At 43.1% G+C, this 16833-nt stretch overlaps 1 protein-coding gene across 8 annotated transcripts in view; it reads left to right on the top strand.

Moving 5' to 3' along the window:
• Positions 1 to 3405: 3405 nt before the first annotated feature.
• LOC110507113 (serine/threonine-protein kinase PAK 1) overlaps positions 3406 to 16833 on the top strand; it is a 40337-nt gene continuing 26909 nt past the window's right edge. For 5 of the 8 annotated variants that reach the window (XR_005040062.1, XR_005040064.1, XR_005040063.1 and 2 more), the window contains exon 1: positions 3407 to 3557. The gene's annotated coding sequence lies outside the window, so the exon portion shown is untranslated. Of the gene's footprint in view, positions 3558 to 3642; positions 3698 to 16833 lie in introns of all 8 variants that reach the window. The other 3 variants (XM_036965585.1, XR_005040065.1, XM_036965584.1) reach the window with 3 other exon arrangements.

Raw genomic sequence — 16833 nt, 5'->3', positions numbered from 1 at the left:
TCACTTCCTCTTGTTGGCCAGAAGGGGACGGTAGGGAGAAGCTCTACCAGACATCATCTGATCAAACAACAGGACATAACACATCATGCCTACAGGAGAGAGAGAAAGAGGATGGGAAGAGGAGAGCTAGATGAGGCAGAACACGAGTGTAGGGAAGAGGCATAAAAGGGGAAGAGGAGAAAGAATTGGAGGAGGGACAAGGAAAGAGAATAGGTAGAAAAGGAGGGAAGAAGAGGGAGTAATGTCAGGTAAATAGTTTTTTTAAAAAGGGGACCCCATAGTTCACCTCTGTGTGTGTGTGTGGCGTGTGCCCGGTACCTCTGGTCCATAGTGTGTGTGTGTGAAGGAGGTCTGCATGGCAAAGGCGCCACGGCTGCAGCAGTGACCAGAGAGCCGGGGAGCATATATACAGTGCCTTGCGAAAGTATTCGGCCCCCTTGAACTTTGCGACCTTTTTCCACATTTCAGGCTTCAAACATAAAGATATAAAACTGTATTTTTTTGTGAAGAATCAACAACAAGTGGGACACAATCATGAAGTGGAACGACATTTATTGGATATTTCAAACTTTTTTAACAAATCAAAAACTGAAAAATTGGCAGTGCAAAATTATTCAGCCCCTTTACTTTCAGTGCAGCAAACTCTCTCCAGAAGTTCAGTGAGGATCTCTGAATGATCCAATGTTGACCTAAATGACTAATGATGATAAATACAATCCACCTGTGTGTAATCAAGTCTCTGTATAAATGCACCTGCACTGTGATAGTCTCAGAGGTCCGTTAAAAGCGCAGAGAGCATCATGAAGAACAAGGAACACACCAGGCAGGTCTGAGATACTGTTGTGAAGAAGTTTAAAGCCGGATTTGGATACAAAAAGATTTCCCAATCTTTAAACATCCCAAGGAGCACTGTGCAAGCGATAATATTGAAATGGAAGGAGTATCAGACCACTGCAAATCTACCAAGACCTGGCCGTCCCACTAAACTTTCAGCTCATACAAGGAGAAGACTGATCAGAGATGCAGCTAAGAGGCCCATGATCACTCTGGATGAACTGCAGAGATCTACAGCTGAGGTGGGAGACTCTGTCCATAGGATAACAATCAGTTGTATATTGCACAAATCTGGCCTTTATGGAAGAGTGGCAAGAAGAAAGCCATTTCTTAAAGATATCCATAAAAAGTGTCGTTTAAAGTTTGCCACAAGCCACCTGGGAGACACACCAAACATGTGGAAGAAGGTGCTCTGGTCAGATGAAACCAAAATTGAACTTTTTGGCACCAATGCAAAACGTTATGTTTGGCGTAAAAGCAACACAGCTGTCCCCACTGTCAAACATGGTGGTGGCAGCATCATGGTTTGGGCCTGCTTTTCTTCAGCAGGGACAGGGAAGATGGTTAAAATTGATGGGAAGATGGATGGAGCCAAATACAGGACCATTCTGGAAGAAAACCTGATGGAGTCTGCAAAAGACCTGAGACTGGGACGGAGATTTGTCTTCCAACAAGACAATGATCCAAAACATTAAGCAAAATCTACAATGGAATGGTTCAAAAATAAACATATCCAGGTGTTAGAATGGCCAAGTCAAAGTCCAGACCTGAATCCAATCGAGAATCTGTGGAAAGAACTGAAAACTGCTGTTCACAAATGCTCTCCATCCAACCTCACTGAGCTCGAGCTGTTTTGCAAGGAGCAATGGGAAAAAATGTTAGTCTCTCGATGTGCAAAACTGATAGAGACATACCCCAAGCGACTTACAGCTGTAATCGCAGCAAAAGGTGGCGCTACAAAGTATTAACTTAAGGGGGCTGAATAATTTTGCACGGCCAATTTTTCAGTTTTTGATTTGTTAAAAAAGTTTGAAATATCCAATAAATGTCGTTCCACTTCATGATTGTGTCCCACTTGTTGTTGATTCTTCCCAAAAAACTACAGTTTTATATCTTTATGTTTGAAGCCTGAAATGTGGCAAAAGGTCGCAAAGTTCAAGGGGGCCGAATACTTTCGCAAGGCACTGTACATATATATATATACAAAATAAAAAAATACTATCCATCACACAGAATAAACTAAAATAGGTATCCATTACATAGACTCCATGATATAATAGATAATCTATCCATTATATAGAGACAACAATAGAATAGAACCAGGCAGTGAGGCTTCCCGGTAGGTGTAGCATGCTACAGGGGTTCCCCAGGGCTCCATGGAAGGTGAGGCCATGGACCACAGATGCCAGGTATGTGAGGCTGCAGCTGGCCCACCTCTCCCAGCAGACGCAGCTCTAGGTTGCAGATACACAGCTGCAGTGTAGAGACCAGCTCCATGGTGTAAACAGCAGACTGACATAGCCCTCTGGGAGCTAGTAGCTAGGTTAAGATTCTCCTGCTCAGTTCACACAGCAGCACGACGACGTCTGCCTCAGTCTCGGTTTCTCCCTCTCTCTCTCTTCCTCTCTCTCTGTATGTGTCTTCTTGCTAACTCCTCTGGGTCTGTTTTCTTATGGCTGCAGCAGGCTACCATGTGTGTGTGTGTGCATGTGTGTGTGTGTAATGTTTGTGCGTGCATGTGTGTGTATATGTTTGTGCGTGCGTGTGTGTGGGATCAGAGATAGTAGCTGATGATGAGCTTGAGCTCACATGGTGTGGAAGTGGCTGCCTCTCCTCTCTCTCTTACTCTCCTCTCCTCTATGTCTCTCCATACACTGCGCTGCTACCCCCATGCCTATTGCTGCTATAACGTGGCCAAGCTGTGAGGTGTGATCCCTCCACCCACCACCAGAGAGCACAGTACTTATACAGATTAAATGATGTCATACCATATACTGCATGGTTTTGTGGGCAAGTCCCAAATGTAACGCTAATCCCTAGGTCCCTATATAGTGCACTTATTTTGTCCAGAGCGATATGGGCCTTGGTTAAAACTAGCACACTACAAAGAGAATAGAGTGGCATTTGAGACAGGCCTATGTCTATGCCCATCACCCTCACCCAATTACACACACTTTTCTCTCCTCCTTTCCTTATATCCTCTCCTTCAGCAGATTCAGTGATTAGTCTGATTATGATAAATGATAATGATACATCTCAATAAGGCTAATGTAAAATCCAGCCCAGTGATTGACCTCTGCACCTGTCAAGTCTGTATCCTACAGATGAATAAAGTGGGCACAAGGAGAGAAAGACACAAGGAGAGGACACAATAGTCGGAAGCGATATAAAAACATAATTGAGATGCAGCCCCGAAATGTAATCGGGGAAACTCATGGCGAAACCCACCTCACCTCCCAGTGAAACAGACGGCCAAACAGACCAATAAGCATACGACTGAGCTTCAGCCTGACCACTGGCGCACTAGAAACGAGTGTAGTGGGCGGGCGTTGCTATGTAGCAGGGTGGTGTGTGTCTAACAATAGCCAGGGATTGGCAGAGCGATAGAAGAAGGGTTTGTCAAATTGGGCAGAATAGAAAAATCTGAAGCTATTTGGGCGAATGCATGTGTGTGTGCAGGCAAAGAGAACGGATCAGGAATTTTTCAAAAGACACGGCGATAGGTGAGTTTCTCCTATTTATTTATCCACAGATGGAACCGGGCATGACATTATTTTCAGTTTACCTTCCTTTACTGGTACATTACAGGACTGTTACCGCCGAACAGACAGGAGGAGCGTGCTCACGGCGCTACAGTGTAACGGCAAGGGACCATACATACATACATACATACATACATACATACATACAGTAGTGGTTGGACGTTGGGGCCGCAACGCCGATTTATCGGTTCACTGATTTTGTCCCGGGGAGAAGGGAACAGGGTGTTATGACGGTACTTTATGCAGCCCGCGGTGTGTTGTGGTGGAGCTCCAGACATTATTAGAGAGAGAGAGAGAGAGAGAGAGAGAGTGTGTGTGTGTGTGTGTGTGTGTGTGTGTGTGTGTGTGTGTGTGTGTGTGTGTGTGTGTGTGTGTGTGTGTCGCTTCAGGGTCAACCGGTATGAATGAAAAATGTGGGAATATACAGTTATCATTTGAATGAAATAAACTGTGTGTTGGTCGCCTGAATGAATGAAAATTGGCACAAAATGTCATGGATAAAATGCAATGATCTCATGTACAATCTAGGCTAGATATTACAAAGTAAACACCTTTTTAATACAGACATTTTCATTTATTTAATGTCTTTAGGGGAAAGATGTGAAATGAATCATTATGATCCTTGTGATCCTTCGGTTGTCCCTATCCCATTGAAGTTGACATTTTAAAATAGGGCAAGGTAGGGGTTAAGGGACATCCCAAGGATAGCACTAACTGGGGGGAGAGAGAGACACATTTTTTTTTTTATTTACTGTGTAAGCTCGGGGATTCGATCCAGCAACCATTTGGTTACTGGCCCAACGCTCTAACCACTAGGCTACCTGCCGCCCCAAAATATACATACATACGTAGGTACACACATACATACATACATACATACATACATACATACATACATACATACAAACATGCATGCATACATACATACATACATACATACATACATACATACATACATACATGCATGCATACATACATACATATATTAGAGAGGGTAGAAAAGGGAGAGACCGACAGACAGAAAGAAAGAGGAAAAAGACTGGAAGAAACAGAGAGAGGGGGTAGGCTAGATAAGTGTGGCTGTAGCTGTCTGATTAGTGACACAGTGCTCCACAGCCTTCACTCTGTCTGACTTGGCGCTTTGAATAAATTACACATCAGGAATAACAGGCTAACCAAGAAGAGTAGGCTAATTTGAGTTGGGAAACAACCCAGTTTGTGTCCCAAATAGCACCCCTTTCCCTATATAGTTAAATAAAACAATATATGTATATGGGGGGCTCTGGTCAAACGTAGTGCACTATATAGGGAATAGTGTTATGCTTGGGATGTAGCCCCATCTTAGTGTCTTCTCATCAGCAGTCTATATCACCACTGGTCTTGTCTCAGTTCTGTTAAGTTAATGAGCCTGAGCCAACACTGACCTTCGTGCCCCATAAAAGTTTAATGGGATCAATATGTAGAGGAATAAGGGAGAGGTGTCCAGCCAGCCAATCACATGTCTGTCTACATGGGTGGAATGGGGGATAGGCACATGTTATGTACAAGTTTAAAAACAGTGTAATAATATTATGATTAGCCTATTCATTGTGATATGAAGAGACGATGTGGGGGTGTGAAGGGTGTAAGAACAAGTGTGTATGTATGTGTACCCTGCAGACTGTTTAGGGTTGGACACTTTAGCCAGTCCAAGGTTTAATTTGCTCTGTAAGGAGTGTGTGTGTTTACTCTCTCTATTTACACTCTCTGACACACACACACACACAGAGGGAGGGAGTATTTCTGTCATTTCTTCTACACTGTGCTGTGTCCTTACCGCCCTCTCTTCTCCTCCTCCCTTTTTCCCTCTAGTATAGTACTGTAGAGAACAGAATACTGGCATCAGAGAACCTGTCCACTGAAGCAACAATAATACTATCAACTATAAATATCTCTCTCTCTCTCTCTCTGAGTCCCTGTCTATCTCTCTACCCCTCTCTATTTCTCTCCAGTCCAGTTTCCACTCTTGTCTCTTTTCCTCTCTTATCAAATCAAATGTTATTAGTCATATGCGCCGAATACAACAGGTATCCTTTTTTCTCCCTTTACTCTTTCTACACCCCCCCCCCCACACACACACACACAAACACACACACAGTGACAGGTAGTGCTGCATTGGCACTAATCACTGATTTAAATCACCTTTAAATCTACATCCTGCTGCTGACCTTATGGACCTGTAGTTAAGTCCTCTCGCTCTTTCTCTCCTTTCTTTCTCTCTCTCCCCATCTCTCTCCCTCACATTAGTGTGTGAATGCGTGAACAGCTGCAGTAGGAATTTCACCGCCTCTCTTTATTAATTTAGCTGTTTTCTCTAACTCCGATGACCTCCATTGATGACCATTATCCTCTCAAATACACACACACACATGCACGCAAACCCTGCTGGTTTGGCATCTGGGCGGCTGGCGGTGTAGAGTCTGAGGAGTAGGATAGTTTGGGTGTTAAATAGATAGGTTGTATTCCCCTGCTTAGATGTTGCTGATGCATGCCAGATCTTACAAGGCCTGGATAAGTATTTTACTTATCACCTAACCACATCATATGTTATAGCAATCTGGTGCCCAGTATTACGATGGTGCCGGATGGGAGGGCTGCCGTCTTATCGGCTCTTAACCAACCATGCTATTTTGTTTGTTTTTTCGCATTGTTCGTAAATTGTTTTGTAAAAAATGTTGCTGCTACCGTCTCTTATGACCGAAAAGAGCTTCTGGGCATCAGAACTGCGATTGCTCGCCTCAAACTGGACAAAGAGTTCTTCAATGAGTCGGATGGGACAAGGCCCAGATCCCTGTGATGCCGCTGGAGAAGGAAACTGAGAGTTAGAGGAAAAAGATCAGGGTGTCTTGTGAGGATCAGGTGACGAGTGGCTAATCTTCCCTTGCCTTCCATCCCGCTAGCTAATGTTCAATCGCTGGAAAATAAATGGGACGAGCTGAAATCACATTCCTCCTACCAACGGGACATAAAAATATGTAATATCTTATGTTTCACCGAGTTGTGGCTGAACGACGACATTAAGAACACATACAGTGCCTTGCGAAAGTATTCGGCCCCCTTGAACTTTGCGACCTTTTGCCACATTTCAGGCTTCAAACATAAAGATATAAAACTGTATTTTTTTGTGAAGAATCGACAACAAGTGGGACACAATCATGAAGTGGAACGACATTTATTGGATATTTCAAACTTTTTTAACAAAAACGGAAAAATTGGGCGTGCAAAATTATTCAGCCCCCTTAAGTTAATACTTTGTAGCGCCACCTTTTGCTGCGATTACAGCTGTAAGTCGCTTGGGGTATGTCTCTATCAGTTTTGCACATCGAGAGACTGACATTTTTTCCCATTCCTCCTTGCAAAACAGCTCGAGCTCAGTGAGGTTGGATGGAGAGCATTTGTGAACAGCAGTTTTCAGTTCTTTCCACAGATTCTCGATTGGATTCAGGTCTGGACTTTGACTTGGCCATTCTAACACCTGGATATGTTTATTTTTGAACCATTCCATTGTAGATTTTGCTTAATGTTTTGGATCATTGTCTTGTTGGAAGACAAATCTCCGTCCCAGTCTCAGGTCTTTTGCAGACTCCATCAGGTTTTCTTCCAGAATGGTCCTGTATTTGGCTCCATCCATCTTCCCATCAATTTGAACCATCTTCCCTGTCCCTGCTGAAGAAAAGCAGGCCCAAACCATGATGCTGCCACCACCATGTTTGACAGTGGGGATGGTGTGTTCAGCTGTGTTGCTTTTACGCCAAACATAACGTTTTGCATTGTTGCCAAAAAGTTCAATTTTGGTTTCATCTGACCAGAGCACCTTCTTCCACATGTTTGGTGTGTCTCCCAGGTGGCTTGTGGCAAACTTTAAACAACACTTTTTATGGATATCTTTAAGAAATGGCTTTCTTCTTGCCACTCTTCCATAAAGGCCAGATTTGTGCAATATACAACTGATTGTTGTCCTATGGACAGAGTCTCCCACCTCAGCTGTAGATCTCTGCAGTTCATCCAGAGTGATCATGGGCCTCTTGGCTGCATCTCTGATCAGTCTTCTCCTTGTATGAGCTGAAAGTTTAGAGGGACGGCCAGGTCTTGGTAGATTTGCAGTGGTCTGATACTCCTTCCATTTCAATATTATCGCTTGCACAGTGCTCCTTGGGATGTTTAAAGCTTGGGAAATCTTTTTGTATCCAAATCCGGCTTTAAACGTCTTCACAACAGTATCTCGGACCTGCCTGGTGTGTTCCTTGTTCTTCATGATGCTCTCTGCGCTTTTAACGGACCTCTGAGACTATCACAGTGCAGGTGCATTTATACGGAGACTTGATTACACACAGGTGGATTGTATTTATCATCATTAGTCATTTAGGTCAACATTGGATCATTCAGAGATCCTCACTGAACTTCTGGAGAGAGTTTGCTGCACTGAAAGTAAAGGGGCTGAATAATTTTGCACGTCCAATTTTTCCGTTTTTGATTTGTTAAAAAAGTTTGAAATATCCAATAAAGGTCGTTCCACTTCATGATTGTGTCCCACTTGTTGTTGATTCTTCACAAAAAAATACAGTTTTATATCTTTATGTTTGAAGCCTGAAATGTGGCAAAAGGTCGCAAAGTTCAAGGGGGCCGAATACTTTCGCAAGGCACTGTAGCTAGCAGGTTATACACTCCATCGGCAGGACAGAACTGCAGCCTCTGGTAAGACACGTGGCGGGAGCATCAGCAAAAAAAAACATCCCTTTTTCAGGACCCTGTCTTTCAAAGATCATTTGTAAAAATCCAAATAACCTCAGATCTTCATTGTAAAGTGTTTTTAACACTGTTTCCCATGCTTGTTCAATGAACCATAAACAATTAATGAACATGCACCTGTGGAACGGTCGTTAAGACACGAACAGCTTAACAGCAATTAAGGTCACAGTTATGAAAACTTAGGACACTAAAGAGGCCTTTCTACTGACTCTGAAAAACACCAAAAGAAAGATGCCCAGGGTCCCTGCTCATCTGTGTGAATGTGCCTTAGGCATGCTGCAAGGAGGCATGAGGACTGCAGATGTGGCCAGGGCAATGAATTGCAATGTCCGTACTATGAGAAGCCTAAGACAGCGCTACAGGGAGACAGGACGAACAGCTGATCATCCTCGCAGTGACAGACCACGTGTAACAACACCTGCACAGGATCGGTACATCTGAACATCACACCTGCGGGACAGGTACAGGATGGCAACAACAACTGCCCGAGTTACACCAGGAACGCACAATCCCTCCATCTTTGCTCAGACTGTCCGCAATAGGCTGAGAGAGGCTGGACTGAGGGCTTGTAGGCCTGTTGTATAGCAGGTCCTCACCAGGCATCACCGGCAACAACGTTGCCTATGGGCACAAACCCACCGTTGCTGGACCAGACAGGACTTGCAAAAAGTGCTCTTCACTGACGAGTTGCAGTTTTGTCTCACCAGGGGTGATGGTTGGATTTGCGTTTATCGTTGAAGGAATCAGCGTTTCACTGAAGCCTGTACTCTGGAGCGGGATCGATTTGGAGGTGGAGGGTCCGTCATGGTCTGGGGCGGTGTGTCACAGAATCATCAGACTGAACTTGTTGTCATTGCAGGCAATCTCAATGCTGTGCATTACAGGGAAGACGTCCTCCTCCCTCCTGTAGTACCCTTCCTGCAGGCTCATCGTGACATGACCCTCCAGCATGACAATGCCACCAGCCATACTGCTCGTTCTGTGCGTGATTTCCTGCAAGACAGGAATGTCAGTGTTCTGCCATGGCCAAGAGCCCGGATCTCAATCCCATTGAGCACATCTGGGACCTGTTGGATCAGAGGGTGAGGGCTAGGACCCCCCCCCCCCCCCCCCCCCCCCCCTCAGAGGGCTTGCAAACTATTAGACTACAAAGGGAAGCACAACCAAGAGCTGCCCAGTGACGCAAGCCTACAAGACGAGCTAAATAACTTCTATGCTCGCCTCGAGGCAAGTAACACTGAAACATGCATGAGAGCATCAACTGTTCCAGACGACTGTGTGATTACGCTCTCCGCAGCCGTTGTGAGTAAGACCTTCAAACAGGTCAACATTCACAAGGCTGCAGGGCCAGACTGATTACCAGGACATGTACTCTGAGCATGCACTGACCAACTGGCAAGTGTCTTTTTCAACCTCTCCCTGCCTGAGTCTGTAATACCAACATGTTTCAAGCAGACCACCATGGTCCCTGTGCTGAAGAACACTAAGGTAACCTGCCTAAATCAACACCATTATTCCAGAAACCCTAGACCCACTCCAATTTGCATACCGCACCAACAGATTCACAGATGATGCAATCTCTATTGCACTCCACACTGCTCTTTCACACCTGGACAAAAGGATCAACTATGTGAGAATGCTATTCATTGACAATAGTTCAGCGTTCAACACCATCATTGTGCCCTCAAAGCTCATCTCTAAGTTAAGGACCTTGGGAGTAAACACCTCTCTCTGCAACTGGATCCTGGACTTCATGACGGGTCGCCCTCAGGTGGTAATGGTAGGTAAGAACACATCCGCCACGCTGATCCTCAACACAGGGGCCCCTCAGGGATGGGTACTCAGCCCCCTCCTGTACTCCCTGTTCACTCATGACTGCACGGCCAGGCACAACTCCAACACCATCATCAAGGTAGGTGATGACACAACATTGGTAGGCCTGATCACCGACAATGATGAAACAGCCTATAGGGAGGAGATCAGAGACCTGACCATGTGGTGCAAGGAACAACAACCTCTCCCTCAACGTGATCAAGTGTGGACTACAGGAAAAGGACTACAGGAAAAGTGGACTACAGGAAAAGGATGACTGAGCATGCCCCCATTCTCATCGATTAGGCTGTAGTGGAGCAGGTTGAGAGCTTTAAGTTCCTTTGCGTCCACATCGCCAACAAACTAGCATGGTCCAAGAACACCAAAACAGTCGTTAAGAGGGCACGACAAAAACTATTCCCCCCTCAGGAGACTGGGTTCTCAGATCCTCAAAAGGCTTTACAGCTGCACCATCGAAAGCATCCTGACGGGTTGCATCACTGCCTGTTATGGCAACTGCTCGGCCTCTGACCGCAAGGCACTACAGAGGGTTGTGCATACGGCCCAATTCAATGTATTGTATTTATTATGGATCCCCATAAGCTGCTGCCAAAGCAGCAGCTACTCTTCCTGGGGTCCAGCAAAATTAAGGCAGTTTATACAATTCTATAACATTACAATACATTCACAGATTTCACAACACACTGTGTGCCATCAGGCCCCTACTCCACCACTACCACATATCTACAGTACTAAATGTGTATTTATAGTGCGTATTTCATCGTATATGTGTATGCATTTGTCTGTGCCAATGTTTGTGTAGCTTCACAGTCTCCTCTGTTCCATAAAGTGTTTAATTTTTTGTATTTCACTGCTTGCGTCAGTTACTTGATGTGGAATAGAGTTCCATGTAGTCATGGCTCTATGTAGTACTGTGTGCCTCCCATAGTCTGTTCTGGACTTGGGGTCTGTGAAGAGACCTCTTGTGGCATGTCTTGTGAGGTATGCATGGGTGTCCGAGCTGTGTTCCAGTAGTTTAGACAGACCGCTCAGTGCATTCAACATGTCAATACCTCTCATAAATAAAAGTAGTGATGAAGTCAATCTCTCCTCCACTTTCAGCCAGGTGAGATTGACATGCATATTATTAATATTAGCTCTCGGTGTACATCCAAGGGCCAGCCGTGCAGCCCTGTTCTGAGCCAATTGCAATTTTCCTAAGTCCTTTTTAATGTCACCTGACCACACAACTGAACAGTACTCAAGGTGTGACAAAACTAGGGCCTGTAGGACCTGCCTTGTTGATAGTGTTGTTAAGAAGGCAGAGCATCGCTTTATTATAGACAGACTTCTCCCCATCTTAGCTACTACTGCATCAATATGTTATGACCATGACAGTTTACAATCTAGTGTTACTCCAAGCAGTTTAGTCATCTCAACTTGCTTAATTTCCATATTATTTATTACAAGATTTAGTTGAAGTTTAGGGTTTAGTGAGTGTTTTGTTCCAAATACAATGCTTTTAGTTTTAGAAATATTTAGGGCTAACTTATTCCTTGCCACGCACTCTGAAACTAACTGCAGCTCTTTGTTGAGTGTTTCAGTCATTTCAGTTGCTGTAGTAGCTGACGTGTATAGTCTTAAATCATCCGCATACTTAGAAACTCTGGCTTTACTCAATCAGTGGCATGTTGTTAGTAAAAATGGAAAAAAATCATAGGGCCTAAACAGCTACCCTGGGGAATCGCTGATTTTAACTGGATTATATTTGATAGGCTTCCATTAAAGAATACCCTGTGTTCTGTTAGACAAGTAACTCTTTATCCACATTTATAACAGGGGGTGTAAAGCCATGACACATTACTTTTTCCAGCAGTAGACTATGATCAATAATGTCAAAAGCTGCACCGAAGTCTAACAAGACAGAATTATTGTGGGGGCTATCTTCAAATTCTCTCAGCCAATCATCAGTAATTTGTGTAAGTGCCGTGCTTGTTGAGTGTCCTTCCCAATAAGAATGCTGAAATTCTGTTGTCAATTTGTTTACTGTAAAATAGCATTGTATCTGGTCAAACGCAATTTTTTTCCAGAAGTTAACTACGGGTTGGTAACAGGCTGATTGGTCGACTATTTGTGCCAGTAAAGGGGGCTTTACTATTCTTGGGTAGCGGAATGACTTTAGCTTCCCTCCAGGCCTGAGGGCACACACTCTCTAGTAGGCTTAAATTGAGAATGTGGCAAATAGGAGTGGCAATGTCGTCTGCTATTATCCTCAGTAATTTTCCATCTAGATTGTCAGACCCCGGTGGCTTGTCATTGTTGATAGACAACAATAATCTTTTCACCTCTTCCACACTGACTTTACAGAAATCAAAAGTACAATTCTTGTCTTTCATAATTTGGTCTGATATACTTGGATGTGTAGTTTCAGTGTTTGTTGCTGGCATGTCATCCCTAAGTTTGCTTATCTTGCCAATGAAAAAGTCATTAAAGTAGTTTGCAATATCAGTGGGCTTTATAGTGATGAAAAGGTGCCGAGTTGGCCTTTTTACCCAAAATGTCATTTAAGGTGCCCCAAAGCTTTTTACTATACTTCTTTATATAATTTCTTTGTTTCATAGTTTAGTTTCTTTTTATTTAGTTTAGTCACATGATTTCTTAATTTGCAGTACGTTTGCCAATCAGTTGGGCTGTCAGACTTAATTGCCATACCTTCTGCCTCATGCCTTTCAACCATACCATTTTTCAATTCCTCATCAATCCAAGGGGATTTAGCAGTTTTTACAGTCATTTTCTTAATGGGTGCGTGCTTATTAGTAACTGGAATAAGTAGTTTCATTACACACCACAGACCAGCAAATTTTCTTTACATCATTAACATATGAATCACTACAAAACTTCTTGTATGACCTCTTATACACTGTTAGGCCCAGCCTTTGGAACTTTGGTTTTCCTAGGTATGGCTATTATATTGTGATCACCACATCCTATGGATTTGGATGCTGCTTTAAAGTACATTTCTGCAGCATTAGTAAAGATGTGATCAATACTTGAAGATGTAATTCCTGTGCTGTTTGGATCTACCCTGGTAGGTTGACTGACAACCTGATCTAGGTTCCAGGCATTGATTACAGTTTGAAGTTTTTTCCTGAGTGGGCAGCTTGATGATAGCCATTCAATATTTTTTAATCACCCAGAAAATATAATTCTCTGTTGATATCACATGCATTTATCAACCATTTCACACATATTATCCAGATACTGATTGTTAGCACTTGGTGGTCTATAGCAGCTTCCCACAAGAATGGGCTTTAGGTGAGGCAGATGAACCTGTAGCCATATTACTTCAACAGTATTTAACATTAGATTGTCTCTAAGCTTTACAGGAATGTGGTTCTGAATATAGACCGCAGCACCACCTCCGTTGGCATTTCTGTATTTTCGGTAGATGTTATTAACCATGTATTGCTACCACTGCATCATCAAAGGTATTATCTAAGTGAGTTTCAGAGATGGTCAGAAGATGAATGTCATCTGTTACAAACAAGTTATTGACTTCATGGACCTTGTTTCTTAGGCTACATATGTTAATATGGGCTATTTTTAGCACTTTTCTGTGTTGCTTGATTGTTTTTGATGCTTTACTGGGAAGCTTGTCAGAGGTAGACTTACTCATGTTATTTACATTGGAGCTGATAGTGCAGGGTGAGCTGCATAAAGTGGTCTTCCTACTATTGCACACCACCTTAGTGCTAACAGTGTAACTCTGGTTTATAGGCTCATGATTACTGCTTACAATAGCTGTAGGATAAACCGATGTATTTGGTGCAATTAGGGGTACATAAATTAAATTACTTACATTGTTTGCCAATGCCCGTAAGATCATGTACATTTGATGCAGCATTATTGTCACAATGGTAGTGGAGAGCCGGCACGGCGGCAAAACTTCCACCAGACCAGAGCGGCGTCCGGCTACTGGGGTGGAAGAAAAATAAAAAGTAGGTGGGCGTAGGTGGGGTTCCCCAGTAGCTTGTGTAGGTTTGCTACTTGCTTGCTAAGAGTAGATACTTCCCTCCTGTCATGACGTTGGCCTGGGGGGTAGGTTTATGACGGTCATAAATACCTCTTCCCCCCCTTTTTCCTCTCTCTACTCTACTGAGGTAACATTTGCAAAATCCTTGGTTAAAACCTCTTGCAGCTCCCCCCCTACTTTGTGCAATTTCTGCCTGAAGACATACCCATATCTAACAGCCTGTAGCTCAGGCACAGAACCAAGGATATGCAAATTCTTGGTAACATTTGAAAGAAAACACTCTGACGTTTGTGTAAATGTGAATTGAATGTAGGAGAATAACACACAATAGATCTGGTTTAGATAAAACAATGAAAAAAAACATGTTTTATTTTTGTATTATCATGATGGGGACAATTTCAGTGAAAAATATAAGAGGGCAACAGTACTTGTGCAAAGTTTCATTTTGGAAGTTATCATTCTGAGTGTGCTACATGATATTTATCATGAAGTCACCCAGGTGTCCCACACAAGTAGTCCAAATGTACCCAAGTGGCCAAATTGGTGAAGGTATACATTTTGAAACAAATAACTATATACAAAATACCAAAATGGTATTCTAACACCCCCCCCCCCCCCCCCAAAATAACATGGGTAACTATTTACACACTTTCAATATTTGGAAGACCCTCAGTCCTCTATCAAATCAAATCAAATCTATTTATATAGCCCCAGCCTAAAACCCCAAACAGCAAGCAATGCAGGTGTAGAAGCACGGTGGCTAGGAAAAACTCCCTAGAGAGGCAAAAACCTAGGACGAAACCTAGAGAGGAACCAGGCTATGAGGGGTGGCCAGTCCTCTTCTGGCTGTGCCGGGTGGAGATCACAGTGGTTGTAGAGGGTGCAACAGGACAGCACCTCAAGAGTAAAAATGAACAGTTTAGGGTTCCATAGCCGCAGGCAGAACAGTTGAAACTGGAACAGCGGCAAGGCCAGGTGGACTGGGACAGCAAGGTGTCATCGTGCCAGGTAGTCCTGACGCATGGTCCTAGGGCTCAGGTCCTCCTCCGAGAGAAAGAGAGAATTAGAGAGAGCACACTTAAATTCACACAGGACACCGGATAAGACTCCCATTCGGAGTCAGTGTCACTGTGAAAGAAAATGTTCAGTTAGAAAAGTTTCACATATGAGCCCTGTATCAACAGGTATAATAAACAGATATATATAGAGAGTTGAAGGTTGAATATATTATTATTACCTGCTAGATCTACTGTCTCTATTATATTATGACAGACCAGCTAGATCTACTGTCTTTATTATATTACAACAGACCAGCTGTATCTACTGTCTCCATTTCACTTTAGCCATTGATGTGGTCCTGCCCTCTCCTCAACAGCCTCAAATAGGCTATTTCATGTGGGTTGGGGTGGCAGACACACACATCTCACATTTCATGACATTAAATGTTTTTATATATTGCTTCTAAATTTAAAAAAAAATCACATTTTATATTATTAATTTCAAACAAGGGCATTAGCATGATAAGACTTTACCAGTCCAAAACGATGTCCTCTCCCGTTCAAAAAATATTCCTCCACAATCGCTAAATGAAGCGTCCTACAACAATCTCTGTCTCACCTTCCCAATCATTTTATTCTAAAGTTGTGTGTACATCTGTATATCTAGAATTGACTTAGTCGCCGTAATGATTGATATATAAACAGCTGAATCTGCGCGTTCAATGCAATGCAATGCGTAATATGTGTTTCTCCTTCCGGTATGAAATTTCAATAGCGCATGACTCTCTTTACGCTGGAGCTTACTACATGGGTTGGTCTTGCAACACATAAACATGGCGTATTGCCGTTTAGCTCAGCTCATCTACCCAGCTAGATTTCAAGATGATCAGTGGTCATTGGGTTAAAAGAGAGTCAATCAACAAAACAGCGGGCAAATCATTGGTGCACAATGATGTCATTACTTGTTGTCTTCAAATCGGCTTCTTTCAGTCAATACGTCCCGCGAAATGGCCCATCATGTTTGATTGTGTTACAAACAAACCAGTTGATTGCAGTGAAAACAAACATGACTGGAAAAGTCACGTTCTGTGTGGGTGAGACGGAATTCACTACACAAGCGGTTCACAAAATGTTTCGTGTTAGGCTATAAAAACGGATTTTATCAAACAAAAGATCATTCATTGTGTAACAATGAACATTGAAATTGCAAACAGATGAAGATCGTCAAAGGTAAACTATTTATTTTAATGCAGTTTGTGATTATGTTACCCCTGTGCTGGTTAATTTTTTTTTATTTTTTATGGGGCTCTATGCTCAGATAATCGCATCGTATTCTTTCGCAGTTCATCTTTTTTTAAATCTGACAATGCAGTTGGATTAGCAAGATTCTAGGCGTTCGATACATGTGAGACACTTGTATTTTCATGAATGTTTAATATGACTATTTATGTTATGCAAACGAGGGTTAGGAAGGAACAGACAGAGTATCCCGTCTATCACACAACAACGTTACTACAACTATCCAATTGACCACCAGAGACATTCTTCAGAGGACTCGGTTTGGCAACACGGTCTTCCATCTACCACCAACCTACCGAAGTGCAGC

This window comes from Oncorhynchus mykiss, chromosome 27 (genome assembly GCF_013265735.2).
Source record: "Oncorhynchus mykiss isolate Arlee chromosome 27, USDA_OmykA_1.1, whole genome shotgun sequence".
NCBI classification, from domain to species: Eukaryota; Metazoa; Chordata; class Actinopteri; order Salmoniformes; family Salmonidae; genus Oncorhynchus; species Oncorhynchus mykiss.
This window is presented reverse-complemented; position numbering and strand designations above follow the sequence as displayed.